Genomic DNA, 27,951 nt, shown 5'->3' on the forward strand with positions numbered 1-27,951 from the left:
CACTGCTAACCGAGGAGACAATATGATGCATTTTTAAGTTGCTATCATCAGGGACTGGCACATTTACCTGCACTGTGCATTCTTCTTCCAGTCTATCAATTGCTGTATCTCCTATGAATACATTTGATGCGGTAATCTCTTTGAGTGAGTGCAACTCTGGGTTCCTGCCATTCAGACACTCATCCCCTACCTCCTGCAAACTTGCATGCTGTGGTAAATTTTCTTTAGAATTACACATAAAATTTATACACGTAATGTTCTTTTTATCCTGTTGCAAACGAGCTTGGCACATGTTGATACTTTCTGAAGTGTATTCGACATTTTGACTGTTAATTATTGGACGAAAGTTTATTTTTTCTTTTAAGATTGCTTCAGATTTTGATCTGTCTTTCTGACTTGCTGTGTGGGCTTGCTCAGAGCACATCTGATATTGCAAACTTTTATCTGGCCATATTTTGCCATTTTGAGGCATTGTTGAGTGTTGGAAACTCGTATCTGGCATTTTAGAGTGAAGTTCAATGTGTGATGTTTCATAAAGCTGCTGGACATCATGTGGTGTTGCTTGGCTTATGGCTACCTGTGGTTTTCGTTGGTCCAATGTTATTTCTAGCAGTCCTGCAATTTGAGAGTCCTGATGATGTTGATAATGCATCATTTTCTTGCACTGCTGGGGCTTCTCAGCTATATGGCATAACTGCCACTGTTTCTGCTGCTGGAGAAAAGATGTCTTCTGTGACTGCCACTGTGGCTGCTGTTGATTCTGCTGTAGGAAGGGCATATCCTGTGTTTGCTGCTGCTTCTGTTGATAATGCTGTAGGAAGGGTATATCCTGGGACTGCCATTGTTGCTGTTGCAGGAAGGGCATATCCTGTGATTGCCACTGCTGCTGCTGCTGTTGCAGTGGTGGTGGTGGAAAAATTGTTGGTAGAGGTGAAGTAACCATCAGTTGTCGTGGAGAAAATGCCAGTAGTGGTGGTGGAGAAACTGCTGGTAGTGGTGGAATAACTGCCGGTAGTGGTGGAGTAACTGTCAGTTGTTGTGGAGAAAGTGCCAGTAGTGGCGGTGGAGAAAGTGCCAGTAGTGGCGGTGGAGAAAGTGCCAGTAGTGGCGGTGGAGAAACTGCTGGTAGTGGTGGAGTAACTGTCAGTTGTTGTGGAGAAACTACCAGTAGTGATGGAGAAACTGCTGACAGTGAAAAAACTGCCAGTGGATTTTGAGAAACTTCTGGTTGTGCCATTGGTATTGAAATCAACAGTAGTGCTTTGGAAATGGCTGGTGATAGTGAAGCAGTTAATGAAATCACCAACAGTGCCACAGAAGCAGCTCCTGGTACTGTGAGAACCACCAATGTTCCTATGGAAGCTACTGGCCATCAGGCCAGCTTTGCCATTCTGTAGATACATCATCCATGCTGTCATCTACAACAGCATGATTGATCAGGCCCAGGAATCAACTACAAGTAGACTTTGGCAGTGCAGAGATAATACAATCAGAGGTCTACTTGGAGGGTGGTTACTATGTTACTATGTGGTTAATTTTTTTTCAGTTGCACAGTCATTCGTTTTCTTAGTAGTCATAAATTACTACTACCTGAGGTACAACTGAAACCAGTTTAAAGGGTTCTTCTGTCTTTACAGCCCAGGATGAGTCCAGGCTTCCTAGTGGAGTGTCAGTTCAACAAGGCTTGTTGCTCTTAGTGACCTGACTATAATCTCTATTTTTCAAGAATTTTCTGGGAATGCTGGGTGTTTTGATTATATCCTGGGCAATGGTACAGTCATCAACTGACTCTAGTGAGCTTGGTGTGTTGAGGACTTCATCAGTACCAGTCTTCCATTTATGTACATCACTCCTGCAAAGATAACATAGTAAAGCACATAGAGCAAAAGTTAGTACTATTATTATAATCAAAACTAAGTGCTAAACCCACAAGGGTCATACATAGCTGATTAAAAGAAAAGTTAGTACTGTACTACTGCACCACACCATCCAGTTACCAGAGCACCACACTACCTAGAGCACCATACCACCTGCATCAGAGCATGGCCACCACCCCTATTAATGGAACACCACAATACCACATCACCATACCTCGTGATGATTTCATACCAGGAAGTGCAAGACTCCTACCAGGAAGTGCAAGACTCCTCTTCACTTAATTATCCAAAAGAGTTTTGAATAGCACTACTCTTAATACCCTCTGTAGAGAATTTGCTGTCACATGATTTGAAAAGCTGCATCTGACATTTTGTGGAGTCAAGCACTCAGTTTTCATCCAACAGCCACCAGGTGTGATTACATCTATAAAGTGAAAACTTACGAAAGTGTTAAACCACATAGATGTCATTAGGTATTCCCCACAGGGCTGCCTTCAAGGTTCCTGGTTTTTTACTTCTGTCTGCAACTTTTAATTTTATTTTGTTCATAACTCGAAGAACGCCTTGTCTCATCCAGTCTCCTTCAAATTTTCAACACTTGTGTATGGTAACGGGGACCAAATTCTTGGAACAACTGGCATGTTTCTGTGCCCTATGACCAAAGTTAATGAACCCATTCCCAGTATCCCGGAATGGCTTGAATAACTTTTAAAAATCCTCAGTGATGTAGCTTGAAACGTTCAAAAAAAAGTTGCCAAAAAATTTGATGACTGCAGAGAATAAAATTCAAATGTGTATTTGCAGCTTTGACCACTTTGTGTAAAACAGTTAGATATTTCTAATCCTGTTGAATCACGTCAAATAATCTTCATTTTACCTCTTTTGAATGGCTTCAGTGTTTAATGATTGATCATCTTAAAGCCTGGATAGTACCTATTAAATTTTGTTTGTGTACTCGCAAAATTTATTAAAAAAAAAAAAAAAAACAGTAAAAATTAAAAAAAAAAAAAACTCCATCCATGCCATAACTGGAGAATGACTCATCTGATCGGATTCAAATTTTCACCACTGGTGTGGTTTCGAGAACACAAAGGGCAGTTAATACAGTGGAACCTTAGTCGTCGAATTTAATTTGTTCCAGATGTCGATTTGACAGCCAAAATGGATGACAACCAAAGTAATTTTTCCCTTAAAGAATAATGTAAATAGAATTAATGCGTTCCAGACCCCAATTGACAATATAATAATTTGTTAAAAATGTACTGACTACTACATAAAACTGTAAAAATGAATATTAAAAGAAACTTTAACTGAAATACGGTACAGTAAATGAAATTTAACTGCCTCTTACCTGTCAAAGGAGAGCTTATGGCATACTGGAAACAGGAGGTGGAAGAGAGAAGGGGCGATGTTACTGCTTGGAAGGTCAGTTACCTTCTATTAATATGTCAGGCAACACGGTGCCCTGTGGCCTGATCGCTAAAGCTCTTGCTTCACACAGCGAGGGTCTGCGTTCGATTCCAGCGCGGGGAGAAACATTGGGCATGTTTCTTTACACCAGTTGTCTATGTTTGTCCATCAGTAAAATGGGTACCTAGGAGTTAATCGGCTGGTGTGGGTCGCATCCTGGGACAAGGACCTAATTTGCCTGAAATGCTCTGCATAACAAGGGGCTTTCTATATACAGTAGTAGTATGTCATTGATGTCAGCTAGGCCTGTATACCTTGTACATGTACTTGTAGTAAATAAAGATATTATTATTATTAATAACTGTCCTTCTGGTGTTGTTTCTCTTCTTTGTTTCTTTTCACCACTAACACCTTGTTATGGCTCACTGGTTCTTTGTCTCACTAAAAGCCTGTCCAGTGAGGTTTGTTTCAGGCTCTTGTTTTAACACTTGTCTGAACTGAAACGTTACACTGTCACTGTACATGTTAGAGAAACGGATGGCCACTGCTTTGTCTTGATGTTATTTTTCAGCAAACTCCTGCACTTCATGCCATTTAGCACACATTTCCTTGACAAGTACAGTGGCAATGGCTTATCTCACAATAAAAAAAATTGCACCAAAACTGCAAAAATAACAAAAAGTTCACAATGCGGGACAAATGCTCGAGAGATGTTTACAGCACACAAGTTAGTGGCTATACTTACTCAGACCCATGCTGTTGAGACTCATTGTCCAGTACACATTCTGTGAGCATGTGACCCGAGCTGTTCGCATTGTCTGTTGATAACTAAGAGAACTTAAAAAACCAGGACTTTTTTTTTTTCAAATTCCTTGTTTGAAAACCGATTTCTTTGACAAGTAATGCAGTCAACAACCAAGGTTCCACTGTATAAGAGGGGGGGTGGACAGTTAGTATAAAGGGGAGCAGTTAGTATAATACAGCAGTATTCCAACCTAAAGAAAATGAGTAACCTGAAGAGTGTCATCAATGGCTTGGTATCTCTCCTTTCGAAAGTTCTAGTTATGCAGCCTATCACTTTCTTGCAGCTGCAATAAAAATATTGCTGTGCTCCTTGAACATGAGATCTTCTGACATTATTGAATGGTTTGAGGCTGTCTTATACTTTGATCTTGTTTTATTTCCTCCATTCTTCTGTAATGTAGTACAGTCTCTCCTCACTTAACCCTCTGACTGTTTTGGTCATATATATACGTCTTATGAGCCACTGTGTTTGACGTATTAATACACCAAAATTCTAGCAGCTTCAAATCAAGTAGGAGAAAGCTGGTAGGCCCACATGTGAGAGAATGGGTCTCCATGGTCAGTGTGCACCATATAAAAAAAAAATCGGAGAGCCAGTGGTGCATTGTGGGAGTGCCATTTCAGTAGTCCTTTTTCAGTATGCCTAGCGGTAAGAAATATGTGACTCCCCGGCGAATCTGGGACTCTTCTCTTCCCAAGTGATGCTCTAACACAGATGGGAGTGTCAGTGAAGATCAATTTCATGGTTTTGAGTTTGTGACTGAAAGCAATGCCCAGGATACCAAAAGAAAGAAATAAAAAAGAAAGAAAGAAAGAAAGGAAGGAAGGAGAAGGAAGAAAAAAGAAAGAAGAAAGAAGTAGAAAGAAAGATAATTACTAAGAGGATGGAGGGGAAGTGAGCATCCGACTCCATTGTTTTGACAGGCGGTAGGAGGAGTGAATAATGAGACAATATGTCATTTTGACAGCTGTGGGACCCTGTCTCAGCACATTTAGAAGTCCACACACACACAACACAATGAAAGTGTCCAGTGACTATATATATGTATACATGTATACTGTATATTATAGAAACCAGAAGGAAGGAAGGAAGGAAGGAAGGAAAGAATGAAGAAAGAAAGAAAGGTAGGTAGAAATGATGACACAGGAACATTTACCTAGGATAACTACCTAACACAACTGCCTGCTACTATTTTGAAGAAAACTGCTCAGACGAGGTGTTTTGTCTGTGCACATACATAAATCAAAGTTTACCAGGTGAGCGGCATTCGCCACTGTTGCCATACACGGCTCATTTTCTGCCAACTTTACTCCACTATATCTCGGTAGGTACTGATCGCAATTTTTTTTTTTTTTGGGGGGGGGGGCTTAAAACAATCAGAAATTTGATCTTAACATTTTCATAAGAAAAAATATTTTTTTTTTAATATTCTTCGACACCAGGAGACACTTCAGGATTTAGGGTTGCGACAGTCAAAGGGTTAATGACGGAATTCTGTTCCTAAGAGTACATAGGTCAGTAAACGAATTGATTGTTAATTGAGGAGCATACTATACTGGTAGTGGGTTTGTGTCAACCATCTTTAGACATTGTTTTAACCCTTTCACTGTCAGTGCCAAAATTCTAGCGGCTTCAAATCTAGCAGGAGAAAGCTGGTAGACGTACATGTGAGAGAAAGGGTCTGCATGGTCAACGTGCGCAGTATAAAAAAAATCGGGGAGGCCGCAGTGTATTGTGGGAGTGCTAATTCAGTACGCCTTGGTCATCAAGCCTAGCAGTAAGGAGTACCTGTTTCCCCAGCGAATTGGGACTCTTCTCTTCACAAGTGACAATTCTAACATAGATTGAAGTGTCAATGAAGATGAATCTCATGGTTTTGAGGAGTTTGTGACCAAAAGCAATGCCCAGGATATCAGAAATAGTGCTGAAAACCCAGATGATTATCAACCTTCCACCAAAAAAGTCAAAGTGACTTATTTCCATGTGGGTGGTGGGGAAGACGGCATGGTTGGTGGGGAAGGCAGCGTGGGTAGTGGGGAAGGCAGTATGGGTGGTGGGAAGGCAGCATGGGTTTGCGTAAACAACATAGCAGCATATGTGTAGATTACCTAGGATAACCCAAAAAAAGTCAGACAAAGTGATTTATTTCCATGTGGGTGGTGGGGAAGGTTACGAGGGTAGTGGGGAAGGCAGCATGGGTTTATGTGAACAAGATAGTAACATATATGTAGATTACCCAGGATAACCCCAAAAAAAAGTCAGACAAAGTGACTTATTTCCATGTGGGTGGTGGGGAAGGCAGCATAGGTAGTGGGTTTGTGTAAACATGCTTTGTCAACAATATAATGATAACAATGTTTGTGCAGTTATGTTGCATACAATGAGTGGATATATTGTATATACATTACACATTACATTGGTCTCACAGTCCACAAAAGTTACTTGAAAAAATAAAATATTTGAAAAGAAAAGAAAAAAGTCGAATAAAAGTACCGAGTGCATGGCAGTCGCCAATGTTGCCATAAGCGGTTCACTTTCTCTCAATTTCACACCTCTATTTCTCAGTAAGTACTGATCGCAATTTTTTTTTCTTTTAAAACAATCAGAAAAATATTCTTAAAATTTGGGTAAAAAAAAAAAAAAAAAAAAAAAATTCAACACTGAGAGTGAGTTTGGAATCAGAGGTCTCAACAGTGAAAGGGTTAATGTTACCTTTGCACCATTTATAAAAAATTTTAGTATACAGTGGACCCCCGGTTAACGATATTTTTTCACTCCAGAAGTATGTTCAGGTGCCAGTACTGACCGAATTTGTTCCCATAAGAAATATTGTGAAGTAGATTAGTCCATTTCAGACCCTCAAACATACACGTACAAACGCACTTACATAAATACACTTACATAATTGGTCGCATTCGGAGGTAATCGTTATGCGGGGGTCCACTGTATTTTTAAATGTTTATACAGTAGTGTACTGTATATTGTAATAAAGGAAATCAGCTCTAATATACATTACTTAGGTATGCATACTGGTCGGAGAGCTGGTCGTAAGTCCAAGTGGTCGTTAAATGAGTATGTCATTAAGTGAGGAGAGACTGTAACTGAAATTTGTTCTCAATGAAGTAAGTAAATTTATTCAGGTATACACAAATACAGTTACATAGATTATCATACATAGCAGCATATATGTAGAGCACCTAGGATAACCCAAAAAAGTCAGACAGAGTGACTTATTTCCATTGTTGTACATTGTTGTCAGTAGCCCACTGGATGACTTGGTTTATATCAGCCTGGAGGATCACTGCATCTTCTGTAGATGCTACTCTTGTACAAAATTTGGTATCATCTGCAAAGGATGACAAAGTGCTATAATTTATGTCCATACGTCAGGTATGACAATGAGAATAAGAAGTAGGTCGAGCACCGTGCCATGGGGGACATAATTTTTCACTATAGCAGCCCCTAACTTTACTGTGTGCTATAATTCTGAGATTGGTTTGTTAGAATCTTAAATATCCAATTACTCACCTTCCCAATTGTTGCTTTGGATGCATTTTGTGTGCGATTACCCCACAGTGGCCCTTACCAAAGGCTTTTGTAAAATTAGTGTATACCACCCCACCCGTGGTATGGTTTGTTTGCAATCATGTCATTACAATTTCGTGAGTCATGTTGACGGCTTTGAGGGGACTTAAGCTAGAGTTCGTCACGGCCATGCCAGCGGGAGATTCGTCTGTAATAACTTGCATTTGTGGACACAGTGGTGCCTATGCTAACCTTCCCATGGTGTAGAAATATGTACCTAGTTGGACGAATCTTATTGAAGCTAGCTGGCCCAGTGGCTAATGTGACAGTCTGGAGTTTTGAGACTCTCTGACCGTGGGTTCAAACCCCACCCGTGGTATGGTTTGTTTGCAATCGTGTCATTACGATTTCGTGAGTCTTGTCAATAAAGGATCACATTATACTGCTTCTGTGTTTGTTTTTCCAGTGTGTCAGTATTTTATACCATTTATTTACAACATTAATGAGCTGTAGAACTTTGCTTAGTGGCCTGGTGGCAAAAGCTCTCGCTTCACACGCTGAGGGTCCAGGTTCAATTCCCAGCAAAGGGGTGGAAACATTAGGGGTGTTATTTTACACCAGTTGTCTATGTTCACCCATCAGTAAAATGGGTACCTGGGTGTTAGTCGACTGGTGTGGGCCACATCCTGGGACAAAACTGACCTAATTTGCCTCAAATGCTCGACATAACAAGCGGCTTTCTATACAGTAGTATAGAAATATTATAGTAGTAGAGATAATATTATTATCTACATCGCACTGCATCTACCACTTTTCTGACCACGAATCGAGTTTGTCTAAATCCTCCTGAAGTTCCATGACATCCACATCTGAATCAATTATCCTGCCTATCTTTGTGTTTACTTGGAGGATATTCTGGGGATAAATGCCCCCGTGGCCTGGTCCATGACCAGGCCTCCCAGTGGATCAGGGCCTGATCAACAAGGCTGTTATTGCTGGCTGCATGCAGTCCAACGTACGAACCACAGCCCGGCTGATCCGGCACCAACTTTGGGTATCTGTCCGCCTCCCTCTTGAAGACAACCAGGGGTCTATTGGTAATGCCCCTTATGGCTGGTGGGAGGCTGTTGAACAGTCTTGGACCCTGGACAATTACTGTGTTTTCTTTTAGTGTGCCAGTGGCACCCCTACTTTTCGCTGGCGGTATGCTGCATTGCCTGCAAGTCTTTTGCTTTCGTAGGGAGTGATTTCTGTGTGCAGATTAGGAACCAATCCCTCCAGAATCATCCAGGTGTAGATTATGATGTATCTCTCTCACCTGCATTCCAGTGAGTACAAGTCAAGTGCTTCCAAGCGTTCCTAGTAGTTAAGGTGTTTGATGGAACTTATACGTGCAGTAAAGGTTCTCTGTATATTCTCTAATCTGCAATTTCACCTGCCTTGAATGGGGATGCTAATGTACAGCAGTATTCCAACCTAGAGAGAACAAGCCATTTAAAAAGGATCATCATTGGCTTAGCATCTCTTGTCTTGAATGTTCTCATTATCCATCTTATCAGTTTCCTCGCATATGTGATAGTGGCATTGTTGTGGTCCTTGAAGGTGAGAGGTCATCAGACATTACCACACCAAGGTCTTTTTCATTACTTTTCTGCTCTATTGTGTGATTAGAGTTTGTAGTATACTCAGTCCTAGCTATGATTTCCTCCAGTTTTCCATAACGGAGTAGTTGGAATTTGTCTTCACTGAACATCATATTGTTCTCTGCTGCCCATTGGAAAAGTTGGTTTATATCTTCTTGGAGATTTGCTGTCCTCAATGGATGACACTCTTGTGCAGATCCTAGTATCATCTGCAAAGGATGATACAGTGCTATGGTTTACATCTCTGTCTATGTCTGATATGAGAATGAGGAACAGGATAGGGGCGAATACTGTACCTTGTGGAACAGAGCTCTTCATTATGGCAGCTTCAGATTTAACTGTTTACCACTACTCCTTGTCTCTGATAGGTTAGAAAGTTGAAGATCCATCTGCCTACTTTGCGTTATCCCTTTAGTACTCATTTTGTGTGCTATTACACCATGATCGCACTTGTCAAACACTTTTGTAAAATCTCTGTAGTATACTACATCTACATTCTGTTTATTTTCCAGTGCATCTAAGGCTATATCAAAGTGGTCCAATAGTTGCGAGAGGCAGGAGCGACCTGCTCTGAAACCATTGCCCTGGATTCTGCAATTTTTGGGAGTCCAAGTGGTTTGCTATCCTGCTTCTTAGAACTTTTTCAAAGATTTTTATGATGTGGGACGTTAAAGCTATTGGTCTATATTTCTTAGCTATTGCTTTGCTGCCACCTTTATGGAGTGGGGCTATATCTGTTGTTTTTAGTGACTGTGGAATCTCACCTGTGTCTATGTTCCTTCTCCATAGTATACTTAGGGCCCTTGAGAGGGGTTTCTTGCAGTTCTTAATGAACACAGAGTTCCACAAGTCTGGGCCTGGGGCTGAGTGCATGAGCATGTCGTCCATGGCTTTCTCGAAGTCTAGTGGAGTTAGGGTTATGTCAGAAATCTGGCATGCATTTGCAGGGTTTGGAGGCTCATTCATGAAAAAGTTGTTTGGATTGTCTATCTTTAGACTGATTAGTGGCTCTCTAAACACAGTCATATTGAGATTTCAGTATCTCACTCACCACCACTACAGATATCAGTACTAGAACTCAACACACAACTCAGGATATAAATAACCATAATTTAAACCTAGAAGATGATTGATCACTTTGACCCTGATCTAAACCTCCATAATCTGACACCCAATCAAAACCTATTGGAAAGTAACTGCCTTTATTACACAGCAACACAAGCCAGCACTATCCTAAACAATGCTAAAAGTCTATCAGTACTTAACTACAACATCAGGTCCTTAAGTAAATACTATGATGACCTCCTGGCACTCCTTGAATCACTAAAGACACCCTTCTCCTGCATTATTCTTACTGAGACCTGGCTTAAGCAGGACACAATAGATATCTACCCTCTACCAGGATACACAGCAATTCACAACTGCAGACCAAACCAAGTTGGGGGTGGTATTGCAATCTATTACTCTAACCAATTATCTTGTATTAGCACCACTTGCTTTAGTGATGAATATGGGGAATACATTTTTGCTAATTTTACTGTAAAAAACCTTAAGACACCTATAACAATCGGTGCCATTTACCGGATACCTCACACAAACATCCCAAATTTCAGTGAGAAATTAAAGTCACTAATAACAAACAGACAAATGAATAAGCACCACCCTCTCTTAGCTGGAGACTTCAACATCAACCTTGGCTTACTAGATGATCAGCCTGTAACTGATTTCATCAACAATATGAACAACACACTTCTCATACCAACAATAACTAAACCAACCAGGCTCACTGAGACAAGTGCAACCATAATAGACCACATATGGACCAATATACTAGCCCCCCTTAAATCAGGGATAATCACAGATAGCACTACAGACCACTACCCTACCTTCCTCCTGACAAACATTAGTAAACCACCACTTGAATTCAACAAAGTCTCTTTTAGACTCCATGATGAGGCCTCAATAAGGAAGTTCACAGCTGACCTAGAGATTGTTGACTGGCCTACAGAATTCTCCAAGGCCAATGGTATTGATGACTGGACAGACATTTTTCTTAACAAATTACTTAGACTATACAACAAACATTGTCCTATAAAAACGAAACAGATCACAAACAAACGGCTTGGTTGCCCATGGCTAACCAGTACCATTCTGAAATCCATTGACAAGAAACACCAATATGAAAAGCAATATAGACAGGGCTTAATACACAAAGATATTCTTAAACACTATTCATGGACTATGCATGGACACGGGGGTCGTCCCACAGTTACTAAAAACAACAGACATAGCCCCACTCCACAAAGGGGGCAGTAAAGCAACAGCAAAGAACTACAGACCAATAGCACTAACATCCCATATCATAAAAATCTTTGAAAGGGTCCTAAGAAGCAAGATCACCACCCATCTAGAAACCCATCAGTTACACAACCCAGGGCAACATGGGTTTAGAACAGGTCGCTCCTGTCTGTCTCAACTATTGGATCACTACGACAAGGTCCTAAATGCACTAGAAGACAAAAAGAATGCAGATGTAATATATACAGACTTTGCAAAAGCCTTCGACAAGTGTGACCATGGCGTAATAGCGCACAAAATGCGTGCTAAAGGAATAACAGGAAAAGTCGGTCGATGGATCTATAATTTCCTCACTAACAGAACACAGAGAGTAGTCGTCAACAGAGTAAAGTCCGAGGCAGCTACGGTGAAAAGCTCTGTTCCACAAGGCACAGTACTCGCTCCCATCTTGTTCCTCATCCTCATATCCGACATAGACAAGGATGTCAGCCACAGCACCGTGTCTTCCTTTGCAGATGACACCCGAATCTGCATGACAGTGTCTTCCATTGCAGACACTGCAAGGCTCCAGGCGGACATCAACCAAATCTTTCAGTGGGCTGCAGAAAACAATATGAAGTTCAACGATGAGAAATTTCAATTACTCAGATATGGTAAACATGAGGAAATTAAATCTTCATCAGAGTACAAAACAAATTCTGGCCACAAAATAGAACGAAACACCAACGTCAAAGACCTGGGAGTGATCATGTTGGAGGATCTCACCTTCAAGGACCATAACATTGTATCAATCGCATCTGCTAGAAAGATGACAGGATGGAGCCCAAGCCCATGATGACACTCTTCAGGTCACTTGTTCTATCTAGGCTGGAATATTGCTGCACACTAACAGCACCTTTCAAGGCAGGTGAAATTGCCGACCTAGAAAATGTACAGAGAACTTTCACGGCACGCATAACGGAGATAAAACACCTCAATTACTGGGAGCGCTTGAGGTTCCTAAACCTGTATTCCCTGGAATGCAGGAGGGAGAGATACATGATTATATACACCTGGAAAATCCTAGAGGGACTAGTACCGAACTTGCACACGAAAATCACTCGCTACGAAAGCAAAAGACTTGGCAGACGATGCACCATCCCCCCAATGAAAAGCAGGGGTGTCACTAGCACGTTAAGAGACCATACAATAAGTGTCAGGGGCCCGAGACTGTTCAACTGCCTCCCAGCACACATAAGGGGGATTACCAACAGACCCCTGGCAGTCTTCAAGCTGGCACTGGACAAGCACCTAAAGTCAGTTCCTGATCAGCCGGGCTGTGGCTCGTACGTTGGTTTGCGTGCAGCCAGCAGCAACAGCCTGGTTGATCAGGCTCTGACCCACCAGGAGGCCTGGTCACAGACCGGGCCGCGGGGGCGTTGACCCCCGGAACTCTCTCCAGGTAAACTCCAGGTAATCAGTTCTCACCAAAGTAATAAAGAAAGCCAAACAACTCTACTACTCCAGTAGATTCACAGACACTAGAGGAGATATAAAAAAAACCTGGAAAACACTCTCTCAGATTCTAGGGACCCACAAACTGAAAAAAAAACAAGAATATTGTCCTAACTAAACCTAATGAAACACCACTACATCCCACTGACACAGCTAACAAGATAAACGACTTCTTCTCAACCATAGGATCTAATCTCGCAAATAAAATTCCACATACCAATGCCCATGCCGGGGACTACCTAGATGGGAATTTCCCAAATTCCTTCTATCTTGCACCAACTGAGCCCTCCGAAGTCACCGAGATTATAAAGTCACTTAAAAACAACTCAGGGAATCTGTCTAATGTCCCACCATTACTGTACAAGCGAGCGGCCCATATCCTTTCGCATGCTATTTCATTACTTTTTAACAAGTCACTAGAAACTAGCACCTTCCCGAAACTACTCAAGATGGCAAGGGTTACACCAATACATAAAGGTGGTGACCCTACAGACTTAAACAACTATAGGCCAATATCAAACTTACCATTGCTATCCAAAATCTTTGAGAAACTCGTGCACAGGAGACTATATTCATTTATAACAACACGAAACATACTCAACCCCTGCCAATTTGGATTCAGGAAAAATAAAAGCACTAATGATGCAATCATAAAAATGCTAGATCTGCTTTACACAGCATTGGAAAATAAGGAATATCCACTAGGAATTTTTATTGACCTAAGAAAAGCTTTTGACACAGTAGACCATGACATCCTACTCCACAAACTTGACCATTACGGTATAAGAGGCCATGCGCTTGCTTATTTCAAATCTTACCTTACTAATAGGTATCAGTATGTCACCATTAAAGACACAGCATCAACAACACGGCCACTTGATACTGGAGTTCCGCAGGGAAGTGTCCTTGGTCCCCTGCTCTTCCTCATATACATCAATGATCTTCCAAACGTATCCCAACACCTGAAACCCATTCTCTTTGCTGACGACACGACTTATGTCATCTCTCACCCTAATCTTGCCACCCTCAACACCATTGTTAACGAGGAGCTGATCAAAATATCGACTTAGATGACAGCCAATAAACTTACGCTTAACACTGACAAAACCTACTATATTATGTTTGGTAGCAGAACAGGAGATGCACAAATTAACATTAAGATCGACAACACTCTAATTACCAGACATAATGAGGGCAAATTCCTAGGCCTATACCTTGACAACAACCTGAATTTCAGCACCCATATCCAACACATAACCAAAAAAGTATCCAAAACAGTTTGGATCCTCTCCAAGATACGATACTACGTGCCGCAAAATGCCCTTCTCACACTATACCACTCACTTATTTATCCATACCTCACCTATGCTATTTGTGCTTGGGGATCAACTGCAGCAACACACCTAAAGCCAATAATAACCCAACAAAAAGCTGCAGTAAGAATAATCACTAAATTCCATCCCTGGCAACACCCCCCCCCCCACTCTTCATAGATCTAAACTTACTCCCTGTTCAGTACATCCACACTTACTACTGTGCAATCTACATCTACAGGACCTTAAACTCCAATATCAACCTTGACCTAAAACGCTTTCTTGATAGTTGTGACAGAACCCACAGGCATAACACCAGACACAAACATCTCTACGACATTCCCCGTGTCCGACTAAACCTTTACAAAAATTCAATGTATGTCAAAGGCCCTAAAATCTGGAACACCCTACCTGAGAACTCTAGAACTGCAGACACATTCATCACCTTCAAAACTACCATTAGAAAACATCTTATCTCCTAGATACACCCCATCAACTAACTACACGAATACCACCTTGTGGTTCACACTTACACTCACTCACCCATTTGACCATAAACAGAAATATTAATCTCAATCTTAAAATAATGAATCCTATGATACTCCAATACTTAAACTATGTACTGTGCCAAAACAAAAGCATTCACATTGCTAAACTCACAAACTAGTATTTAGTCACTTAGCCATAGTACCAACTTACCTCATAATTTGTAATATTTTAAAACAAAGAATTAAACTAAGTCTGCCCGAAATGCCTAGCCATGCTAGGCGTTCTAGTGGTACACTCTGTAATCATTATTTAACTACATGTAAACCACACAACAACCAAATTCTGTAAATTCAACATTGTAATCTTTATAGAGAATAAACTTTGAATTTGAATTTGAATCTGTGTAGGATCTGTCTTGTCTGAGCAGGGGCCCTATACTAGAAGTGGTTTTGCCTTGTTTTTGGCACATGAAAAGAAATATTTCCAATTTCTTTCAATTTCACTAATCGCTTTTAGCTCCTCTTGACTCTCCTGGATCCTGTACGAGTTCTTTAACTTTAGCTCAATATTTTCCACTTCCCTGGTTTGCCTTCCTTCCGTGTTTCAGATAATCTGGCATTCTTGAGCGAATTTGCTCATATCACTAGTAATTGTCTCGTCAAGGTCATTGATATATATTATAAACAACAATGAGCCTAAAACTAACCCCTTTGGAACGCCACTTGTTACAGATTCCCACTCAGATTTAACCCCATGTACGCACACACTCTGCTTCCTATTGGTGAGCCATGACTCGACCTATGACAGCACTTTTTCCCAATGCCATGAGCTGCCACTTTCTTTAACAGTCTCTGGTGCGGTACTCTATCAAAAGCCTTACTAAAATCCAAATAAACAATATCGAATTCTCTATCATGATCAACGGCCTCAAAAGCTCTATTGAATAAAGTAAATCAGTAAGGCAGGAACGGCCCCTCGTGAATTCTTGTATACACACTTCACTTATATATGAAGGACAATAAAGAATTGTAGAATTATCATCAAGGGAGAGTGTGAGCGTACAAAGGCACTTGTCGATACACTTGGCCTGCTTTGTGTGAAATAGGGCACTAACTAATCAGTACTCACCTATCTGTGGTTGCAAGGGTCAATTCACAGCTCCTGGTCCGGCCTCGTTGCTAATCACAACTAGGTTCACTCTCTCCCTGCTTCATGAGTCTTGTTGTACCTCATCTTACAGCTACGTATGGATCCTGCCTCCACTACTTCAATCTCCAGATTGTTCCACTTCCTGACAACTTTGAGGCTGTGTGTGTACTCACCTATTTGTGGTTGTAGGGGTCGATTCACAGCTCCTGGCTACTAGATCCACTCTCTGCCCTGTGTGAGTGAATGACTTAGTTATTATAAGGGTGTTAAGGCACAAGGCCTCCTTGAATAGAGGGGAGGACCTGAAGAGAACTTGTACAGATAGACTAAGAAATAGGAACAATAGAGGATTATTACGAGTGCATTTAACACTTGTCTTAACTTTTATCTAATATTCTAAGAAAATTGTTTTAACTATATAAATTAGGGTTACAATATAAATTAAAAAAAAAAAAACATCTATAAATCCTTCTGGAGATTTACACAATTATAAATATTTTTTATTACTTATTATTAATTGTCCTTTGTTGCCGATGAGGGCTCTTGATCCAAGGAATTGAAGTGTTTTTCCGCTTCCTAGGATGGATTCTGATTCTCATTCCCCAGGCGCTGTACATCCCATACGGGATTCACATTCACCTCTGAAGTTGGAGTCGAACGTGTTATGACCCGTCCCTTCAACCCCTACAACCACATCCGCCCTTACAACCACATCCACCCCTACAACCACATCCGCCCTTACAACCACATCCACCCCTACAACCACATCCACCCCTACAACATCCACACCTACAACTACATCCACCCCTACAACATCCACACCTACAACCACATCCACCCCTACAACATCCACGCCTACAACCACATCCACCCCTACAACATCCACACCTACAACTACATCCACCCCTACAACGTCCACACCTACAACCACATCCACCCCTACAACCACATCCACCCCTACAACATCCACACCTACAACCACATCCACCCCTACAACATCCACACCTACAACCACATCCACCCCTACAACAACATCCAACCCTGCAACATCCACCCTCTACAACATCCACCCCTACAACCACATCCACCCCCTACAACCACATCCACCCCTACAACAACATCCACCCCTACAACATCCACCCCTACAACCACATCCACCACTACAACAACATCCACCCCCTACAACATCCACCCCTACAACCACATCCACCCCCTACAACCACATCCACCCTTACAACAACATCCACCCCTACAACATCCACCCCCTACAACATCCACCCCTACAACATCCACCCCCTACAACAACATTCACCCCTACAACAACATCCATCCCTACATCATCATCCAGCCATACAACAACATCCACCCTTACAACCACATCCACCCCTACAACCACATCCACCCACACAACAACATCCACCCCTACAACCACATCCACCCCTACAACCACATCCACCCCTACAACCACATCCACCTCTACAACAACATCCTCCCCTACAACCACATCCACCCCTACAACCACATCCACCCATGCAACCACATCCACACCTACAACCACATCCACCCCTACAACAACATTCACCCCTACAACAACATCCACCCTTACAACATCCATCCCTACAACAACATCCTCCCCTACAACATCCACCCCTACAACCACATCCACCCCTACACCCATATCAACCCCTACAACATCCACCCCTACAACCACATCCACCCCTACAACCACATCCACCCCTACAACAACAGCCACCCTTGCAACAACATCCACCCCTGCAACATCCTCCCCTACAACAACATCTACCCCTACAACCACATCCACCCCTACAACCACATCAACCCCTACAACCACAGCCACCCCTACAACCACAGCCACCCCTACAACCACATCCACCCCTACAACAACATCCACCCTTACAACAACATCCACCCTTGCAACAACATCCACACCTGCAACAACATCCTCCCCTACAACAACATCCACCCCTACAACCACATCCACCCCTACAACCACATCAACCCCTACAACATCCACCCCTACAACCACAGCCACCCATACAACCACATCCACCCCTACAACCACATCCACCCCTACAACCACATCAACCCCTACAACATCCACCCCTACAACCACAGCCACGACTACAACCATATCCAATCCTACAACAACATCCACCCCTACAACAACATCCACCCCTACAACAACTTCCACCCCTACAAGAATATCCAGCCCTACAACCACATCCACCCCTACAACAACATCCACCCCTACAACAACATCCACACGACTTAACACTTCTAAATTGTCCAGATCATCGGTAACATAAGTTAGAGGTCTGTTGTTGACTCTATTTTCTATTTCAGTCACAACTGTACGGAATTCTTCTAAGTCTATTCTCTGACGATGAAGAGTCTTCCTTAAACAACGCTTTACAATGCCGATCATTCTTTCATAAAATCCGCCGTGCCATGGAGATTTAGGAGGAATGTATCTCCAATGACATCTGCGTTGATCCTTGATGGGAACTTTGTCAACTGTTTTGGTTAAAATTATTGGTCCAGTATAATCTACACCTGTCACCTCAAATGGAGTGATATGACAAACTCTTTCAGAGGGATATGGAGGTGGACCTGGATACTGACATACTCGCATATCGTAGTGACGACAAGTAATACAGTCCTTTATTTGTTTTTTCACACTTTGTCGACCTTGAGGTATCCAGTAGGATTGTCGTATATGACAAAGTGTGTCAGCTACCCCACCATGTAACACGTTACTGTGGGCGTTTTGCACAATCAGTTTTGTTAGCCAATGATTCTTGGGGATCAATATTGGATGTATGGCTTCTTTAGGTAGTGAAGAATTATGAATTCTTCCTCGACATCTTATAATCTTTTCTGAGTCGAGATAAAGTCCTAAAGAATTAATCATAACAGGTTTCTTTGGGGATTTATCTTGTGTTTCTAGAAATTTATATTCTGTAGAGAAAACATCTTTCTGTATTAGTTTCACCCAGTATTTAATGGGTTCAAGACATTCATAATCAGGTTTTATTCCTTTAATGAATTTAAAGACAAGAGCTGTAACTCTTAAGAGTTTACCCAAAGATGAGTATTTAGATCCATCAATGACTATTTCTGTTGTGTCTGCAGTATTTACACAACTTATTTCTGCTGTGTTCAAGCAGACTGTTTCTTCTGGCATAATGTGAGCTTTTTGCTGAGGCCAGTTATTTTCATTAGAGAGCCAGTTCGGTCCGTGGAGCCATAATTTATTATTCACAAATTTCTTGAGTGGGACACCACGTGACAACATGTCAGCTGGATTCTCTTGGGTAGAGACGTGGAGAAAGAGATAATCTCTCTGCATCTCTTTTATTTCTGCTACTCTGTTCTGTACATAGATCAACTTACTCTTATTATTTCTTAACCACTGGAGAACTGCCTCATTATCACTCCAGATCACGGTTTTCTCAATAGTGAGATGATCAAGTACTTTGTTGAGATAGACAGCTAATTTTGTACCTACATAGAGTGCTGTCAGTTCCAATTGTGGTACTGTTCTGACCTTCAAGGGTGCTACCCTGGCCTTTGAAGTAATTAGTGTACTTCCTTCAGCATTACTCATGTAAGCTACAGCCCCATAACCTCTGGTTGACGCATCACAGAACACATGTAATGTGTAATTGTTTCCCTCTTGACCTATTTGTCTGGGAAATTTAATTTGATGAAGTTGTTTAAACTCCTTGGATATTTCATCCCATGCTTGACTCATTTCTAGAGGCAAGTTCTCATCCCATCCAATTTTGAGTTTCCATGCATCTTGCATAAGCATTTTACCCTTTATGGTAATTGGTGAGACGAGTCCTAGAGGATCAAAACATTGTGATACCTCTGACAGTAAACTACGTTTAGTGAGTGTACTGCATGATTTATTATTTATCCTTTTGAGACTCAAAGTATCTTCCTGTGTGTTCCAATTAAGTCCCAGCATATTGTTGCAATCAGGAATTTCAGTTTCAGGGAAATCTTCTTTGATAAGTTCCCTTAATTGCTTTGAATTTGTATTCCACATCCTTAGAGGCATATTTGCTTCTTTCATCTCCTTGTTAGCTTCTCTGTATAAGGATTTCAAATCATCCTCTTTATTCACAGTACCTTGAAGATTGTCCACATAGAAACTTTTCTTTAAGATTTCTTTGAAGGGACTTTCAGATTTCTTCAAATGTGTATTTAGAGTAGCTTCTAGTAAGAATGGAGAGGATGTTGCACCAAATAATACTGATTTGAAACGATAAGTTTTCACAGGACTTTGAGGATCATGTGGATTTTCAGGCCACAAGAATCGAGTATAATCTCTATCTATTTCTTGTAGTCCTACTCTTAAGAAAGCCTTGGAAATATCAGCCGTGTAGGCATATGGGTTTGTGCGAAATTTCATAAGCACGTCTCCAAGCTTCTCAGTTAGTGAGGGTCCGGTCATCAGACAGTCATTAAGACTTGCTACATCTTTATTTGCACGTGCGCTGCAATTTTATACAACACGTAGTGGAGTGGTTTCAGAATCTTTTCTGACTCCATGGTGCGGGAGATAATGAGCTTCTGTCTTCAACTTATCTTCGACTATTTCCTCAATGAATTTATTGTCCAACTGTTCTTGTATGATATTATCATAGACAGTCAGTAGCTCTGGATTCTTCCTGAGCTCATGTATTTGTGCTTTCATCTGTCCGAAAGCCATGCGATAATTGCTAGGCAGATGTGGTGGATTTAATTTCCATGGTAACCTAACCCAATACTGTCCATCTTTATATTTGACAGTGTCCAAATATTGGTTATAAGTCTGAGACTCTTGTGGGCTTGGTTTATTTACATCAATACCTATCGCATCTAAATCCCACAACTTATCAACTGGTTCATTCATTTCTTCCAGTAATGATAATTTTTGCTGTGGTACATGATCAGCGGTTATTCTCGTAACTAGTGCATTTTCCACTGAATCAATATCAGCTTCTTTCCCACTTTGAGAGGGAATGGGACCACATATCATGTGGCCTCCTCATGTTTTCAGCAAGTGAACATCATGTTTACTTACTATATTTTGCACAAAACAGTGATAATAATCACTTCCAATGATTAAATCAATTGGACTAATTGTGTCCGTCTGTATGTCAGGACAGGCTAACTTGACCTTAGCTGCTTTCAGTGCTGCAACTGTTTCTTTTAATCCCTGGATCTGCACAGACTTAGGCAAATCATCTACTACCACAGCTTCTACTGTCTTTTTCCTGTTTCCTAGACCAACAGTGATTCTGGCTAGGTCATATGTCTGTTTACCAGAATTGTGGAAAAAAACAGCTATATCTAACTGTATTTTGGCATAGGGTTGTTTATTCAGTTTCTGCAACACTGATCTTTTTATGAAGGACCTTTGTGAGCCTTGATCAAATAGTGTTAGCACATTGGTTTTGTGTAATTTATTAGATAACTCAACTCGAGCTATCGGGAGAGCAGTTGCTTTAAACTTATCTCTCACATTTAATGCTGTTGCTTGTTGACTTCCTGATTCTGTGGAAGTCTGCTGCTGTTCAGCAAAAGTATTTGGGCATAATGCTGTATGATGCATACCCTTGCATTTAAAACACTTCTTCAGTGAGCATTTTCCTCCCTTGTGTTCACCTAAACACTTGATGCATCTTTTCAGCTGATGAATACGTTGTTTACATGCCTCCATTGATGTGTATTGAATACAATACTGTGCCCAATGTGTTCCATCACAAAGTACACATTTTGGAGTACGTTTATGTATGACAGTCTGTTTACTGTCTATTGTATTCACAGCTTGATAAATGCCTATATGGGATTTCCCATTATGTGGTTTAGTGGGAGTAGGTATACTCTTTTTATACTGAGTTGAAGGTTTATTATCCACTGGATTTGTGGATTTTTCATCTTGTCTCATTGCTTGCATGCATGAAACTATTGTTTGTAAACCATTGCTAATTTCCTCACAAGTGAAATAGCGTTTATTGAACATAATATTTAATCGTTCAATAGTTTGTGGTGACAACTTATCTTGTACAATACCACTGATAAACCAATCACATTGTCTTAGGTCATATTTAGCACCTAGAGATATGAGACTATTGTCTAATGTGATTCTAAATGCCTGTAAGTCTGAATAACAATGTTTGGGTGGCTTCAAGCTTGATATTAAGACTGCATGTCTAATTCTAGCCTTGTCAGCATCGAAGTAATTGTCTGCTAAGACACGTAAGGCTATTTGATAATTGCCTTTGACCACCGGAAATGACTTAATCAGTTCATAGGGTTCTCCCTTCACAAGACATTTAAGATAATTGAACTTAGCAATCTCGTCTATGTCAGTTCGTGAATTTACTATGGATTGAAAACCACTAATGAATTCTTCATAATTATGACCTTGGAAAATAGGTAATGACAATGTAGGTAAGCTTGGTAATGGGACACTTGTTGTTACAGGTGTAACAGGTGGTTGCCCACTAGTTATAGTAGGTCTCTGTGACAGAGTTTTACGGCAGATAGCCTGTCCACCTTAATTGTTGATCACTAAAAGTATCCAAAACATTTTTAATTTCATCCTCAGATGGATCTGATTCAAGAAATTTATTTTCATAATGTGTATAGTCTGAATTACTTATTTTCATACGTTGTGTAAATAATCCAAACTTGACCTCAAGATCATCAAAATCTATGTTTGTATCTTGAGTTAATCCTATGCAGACTGAAATTAGATTTTCTAATTGTGTAATCTTAGTCTGTAAAGACTGAAACTGAGTTTTCAAACAAGCCATTTTAATGGTATACTGAAAATTCTAGCACCACACTTAGAGTGTTTAAAAAACACTGTACTGCTATAGACAGCTGAGTTTTTGTTATGCTTAAGTCAGCAATAATCGAGTCAGACACTACTGACCTCAGGGTCAATGACCATGAAGGGTACAGGGTACATGTGTCTGGTGTTTATGGCTTGAGTTTGTTTGCTGTGTCAGTCTGACCACGATGATTAATCGTAAATAACGTTATACACTTCATTCACTATACACTATAAATGTCACTGTATAACTGTAAATCACACGTGAATATTACTTACACATATATAAATTTCACTGTTAATATATATTTGAAAGCTTACACTTTATATATAAGTTCCTTTAATATAACAGGTATATCTATAAGAAACAAACTTTAACACAATCTTGTCTCTTAATTTCTGTCTATAAACATTATAAACACTGTGTATATATATACACTCCGACAAACATCATCACTTGGTGGTGTTGTCTTAATCAGCAATTTCTCCAGATTGGAGCAGTGGGTGCAGGATGTGGGTGAGTCACCCAGCTCCCGTTTTCTTTGGGTGTCCGCTGGGTGAGCACCCGTTTTCTTTTGGGTGAACGCTGGGTGAGCGCCCATTTTCTTTTGGCTGCCCATTCTCTGTGATTGAGTCTGAAGGGACTCATTTATACTGATTTATATTGTAAAACACTAGTTTTACAGCTTTTTTCGAAGGACCTTGGCTCATAGGTTATTTGTACACTGTAGTACAACATATTTGGACCACAGTGTGGTCTTTATCCGGTTCGAGCACGACCAAACTCTTTTGAGAATTTTGGCCTTACCAGCTAAGATATAATTTATAACTATATATAATGAACACTTAGCTGATAAATGACAGCAAATCGTCTACACAGCCGCCCCTGCAGACGAGGTCTAGAAGCTGTCGAAACCATCACAACATTGGGCTGTCAAGAGATACAATTTGTAAGTATAAATTACCCCTAGGGGGTGTTATGTCAGCATATTTCATTCGATGATGGCTGACGAAATACCTACTTGTTTGGACTCAAAAGTCCACACCTTACTGCCGATTATAGGTTGATTACAAACTCCTTGTGACTCAAGAATTGCGCAATCCCCCGATCTACAAGAAATTCGTAACATACCTTGCTCTTTGTAACGTGAGCTATGGTGTTCTCAACACCTTCGACAGATATCGGTGACTTGATAGAAGCTGAAGTGTCCTTGGATGTCCACGTCTTCCATTGTCTAGAAAACGCACACTGGTACACTATGTTCCACAAGATTTGTCTTTATTGTTCACAATGTTATCACAAGAGAAGCTGATCACACTTCTCTTAAGTGTTTATTGTGTTTTGTGAGACACTTTGTTCACACTAATGCACAGATCGTTGTTCTTTGTTGGTTATCCTGGCGTCAGTGTCACTCTCAGTAGAGTCAAAAGTAATCTGAAGATGCCACAGCGCCCCATGCCGTCACTGCCCCTTGCACAAAAAAAAAGCTGACCTAGTACCTTTTGCTTCCTTGCCACTTCCTCGATGAAGCAAAGCAGAAGGTTTGATTCTTGCTGTCTTAAGCATAGACAACAATGTCCACTATCTTTACTATGGTAACGAAGTGGGAGCAGGATTTTCCTTAATTGTCCTGCTAAAGTAAGAGATGTACTGTCTCTTATTAAAATACACTCTGCAACACTGGACTGCAAGGAGCAATGGTCGGTTGACCACAGGTCGCATACTCGTACGGCATCTGTGATCAATTACTCACTGTAGCAGTAAACAAGATGCTTGCCCCTTCTGAAAGGTCTGGGCCCCTCAGGGCTGAAAGGGGCTGAAGGGGGCTGATACCCCCCTCCTGGAGAAAATTTCTCCACACTGGGGGGCGGCGGAGGTTCGCTGCAGGTGAACTATTCATCACTTAACATTAATTTAATTTTCTCACTCGCCACCACTGCTGCTTGTCTTTTCTGAACAGCTTTAGTCTGTGTGGTGTCTGGAGAATCACTAATTTTGTTTTCAACATTGTGTAATTCTAATGGCACTAGTTTATTTATTGTCCACTTATTCCCTACACCTTTGCTCAAAACATCAACTGTCCTGATGATTCCATTTGCATCAGGATATATGGTCACAATTTTTCCAAGTGGCCATTGGGACCTCGGACCATCATTGTCGATAATCACTATGTCACCCGGTCTTAAGGACTTATGATTTTCAGGAACACCAGCTCCATAGAAGTGTTCTCTCAATGAGGTGAGATAGTCTTCTCGCCAAATTTTCTCCCAACGTTCAATCACTTTATTAAGGTGTTTGAATTTACGTCCGAGTTGCTCAGGTTCGAAATAAGTAGGATCCTCTATGATTTCTTTATCATTCATGGGAGGAACAGGTTCGAGCCTTCTGCCATGGAGTAAATGAGATGGACTTAACACTTCTAAATTGTCCAGATCATCGGCAACATAAGTTAGAGGTCTGTTGTTGACTCTATTTTCTATTTCAGTCACAACTGTACGGAATTCTTCTAAGTCTATTCTCTGACGATGAAGAGTCTTCCTTAAACATCGTTTTACAATGCCGATCATTCTTTCATAAAATCCGCCGTGCCATGGAGATTTAGGAGGAATGTATCTCCAACGACACCTGCGTTGATTCAGCATCTGTTGTACTTCTGGTTGATCAAAGATCTTGCTTATATAAGCAGCACCAGCAACAAAGTTCGTTGCATTATCTGAAATCATCAGTCTGGGACATGCCCTTCTGGCTGCAAACCTTCTGAATAATTTGATAAAGGTTTCAGCAGACATGTCAGTGGCTACTTCTAGATGTACTGCTCTAGTTGTAGCACAAGTGAACAAACAGATGTACACCTTGATAGGAACTTTGTCAACTGTTTTGGTTAAAATTATTGGTCCAGTGTAATCTACACCTGTCACCTCAAATGGAGTGACATGACAAACTCTTTCAGAGGGATATGGAGGTGGACCTGGATACTGACATACTCGCATATCATAGTGACGACAAGTAATACAGTCCCTTATTTGTTTTTTCACACTTTGTCGACCTTGAGGTATCCAGTAGGATTGTCGTATATGACAAAGTGTGTCAGCTACCCCACCATGTAACACGTTACTGTGGGCGTTTTGCACAATCAGTTTTGTTAGCCAATGATTCTTGGGGATCAATATTGGATGTATGGCTTCTTTAGGTAGTGAAGAATTATGAATTCTTCCTCGACATCTTATAATCTTTTCTGAGTCGAGATAAAGTCCTAAAGAATTAATCATGACAGGTTTCTTTGGGGATTTATCTTGTGTTTCCAGAAATTTATATTCTGTAGAGAAAACATCTTTCTGTATTAGTTTCACCCAGTATTTAATGGGTTCAAGACATTCAAAATCAGGTTTTATTCCTTTAATGAATTTAAAGACAAGAGCTGTAACTCTTAAGAGTTTGCCCAAAGATGAGTATTTAGATCCATCAATGACTATTTCTGTCGTGTCTGCAGTATTTACACAACTTATTTCTGCTGTGTTCAAGCAGACTGTTTCTTCTGGCATAATGTGAGCTTTTTGCTGAGGCCAGTTATTTTCATTAGAGCCAGTTCGGTCCGTGGAGCCATAATTTATTATCCACGAATTTCTTGAGTGGGACACCACGTGAGAACATGTCAGCTGGATTCTCTTGGGTAGAGACGTGGAGAAAGAGATAATCTCTCTGCATCTCTTTTATTTCTGCTACTCTGTTCTGTACATAGACCAACTTACTCTTATTATTTCTTAACCATTGGAGAACTGCCTCATTATCACTCCAGATCACGGTTTTTTCAATAGTGAGATGATCAAGTACTTTGTTGAGATAGACAGCTAATTTTGTACCTACATAGAGTGCTGTCAGTTCCAATTGTGGTACTGTTCTGACCTTCAAGGGTGCTACCCTGGCCTTTGAAGTAATTAGTGTACTTCCTTCAGCATTACTCATGTAAGCTACAGCGCCATAACCTCTGGTTGACGCATCACAGAACACGTGTAATGTGCACTTGTTTCCCTCTTGACCTATTTGTCTGGGAAATTTAATTTGATGAAGTTGCTTAAACTCCCTGGATATTTCATCCCATGCTTGACTCATTTCTAGAGGCAATTTTTCATCCCATCCAATTTTGAGCTTCCATGCGTCTTGCATAAGCATTTTACCCTTTATGGTAATTGGTGAGACGAGTCCTAGAGGATCAAAACATTTTGATACCTCTGACAGTAAACTACGTTTAGTGAGTGTACTGCATGATTTATTGTTTATCCTTTTGAGACTCAAAGTATCTTCCTGTATGTTCCAATTAAGTCCCAGCATATTGTTGCAATCAGGAATTTCAGTTTCAGGGAAATCTTCTTTGATAAGTTCCCTTAATTGCTTTGAATTAGTATTCCACATCCTTAGAGGCATATTTGCTTCCTTCATCTCCTTGTTAGCTTCTCTGTATAAGGATTTCAAATCCTCCTCTTTATTCACAGCACCTTGAAGATTGTCCACATAGAAACTTTTCTTTAAGATTTCTTTGAAGGGACTTTCAGATTTCTTCAAATGTGTATTTAGAGTAGTTTCTAGTAAGAATGGAGAGGATGTTGCACCAAATAATATTGATTTGAAACGAAAAGTTTTCACAGGACTTTGAGGATCATGTGGATTTTCAGGCCACAAGAATCGAGTATAATCTCTATCTATTTCTTGTAGTCCTACTCTTAAGAAAGCTTTGGAAATATCAGCCGTGTAAGCATATGGGTTTGTGCGAAATTTCATAAGCACGTCTCCAAGCTTCTCAGTTAGTGAGGGTCCGGTCATCAGACAGTCATTAAGACTTGCTACATCTTGATTTGCACGTGCGCTGCAATATACAACACGTAGTGGAGTGGTTTCAGAATATTTTCTGACTCCATGGTGCGGGAGATAATGAGCGTCTGTCTTCAACTTGTCTTCGACTATTTCCTCAATGAATTTATTGTCCAACTGTTCTTGTATGATATTATCATAGACAGTCAGTAGCTCTGGATTCTTCCTGAGCTCATGTATTTGTGCTTTCATTTTTCCTCACTAACAGAACACAGAGAGTAGTCGTCA

At 40.7% G+C, this 27,951-nt stretch overlaps 1 protein-coding gene across 6 annotated transcripts in view; it reads right to left on the reverse strand.

The window, feature by feature from the left end:
* Positions 1-27,951, reverse strand: part of LOC138854768 (uncharacterized) — a 168,177-nt gene that overhangs the window by 36,922 nt on the left and 103,304 nt on the right. For 3 of the 6 annotated variants that reach the window (XM_070099721.1, XM_070099740.1, XM_070099736.1), the window contains one exon: positions 16,177-16,234. The gene's annotated coding sequence lies outside the window, so the exon portion shown is untranslated. Of the gene's footprint in view, positions 1-15,982; positions 16,235-27,951 lie in introns of all 6 variants that reach the window. The other 3 variants (XM_070099717.1, XM_070099733.1, XM_070099728.1) reach the window with 1 other exon arrangement.

Source organism: Cherax quadricarinatus, chromosome 5 (assembly GCF_038502225.1).
Source record: "Cherax quadricarinatus isolate ZL_2023a chromosome 5, ASM3850222v1, whole genome shotgun sequence".
In the NCBI taxonomy this organism is placed as follows: Eukaryota; Metazoa; Arthropoda; class Malacostraca; order Decapoda; family Parastacidae; genus Cherax; species Cherax quadricarinatus.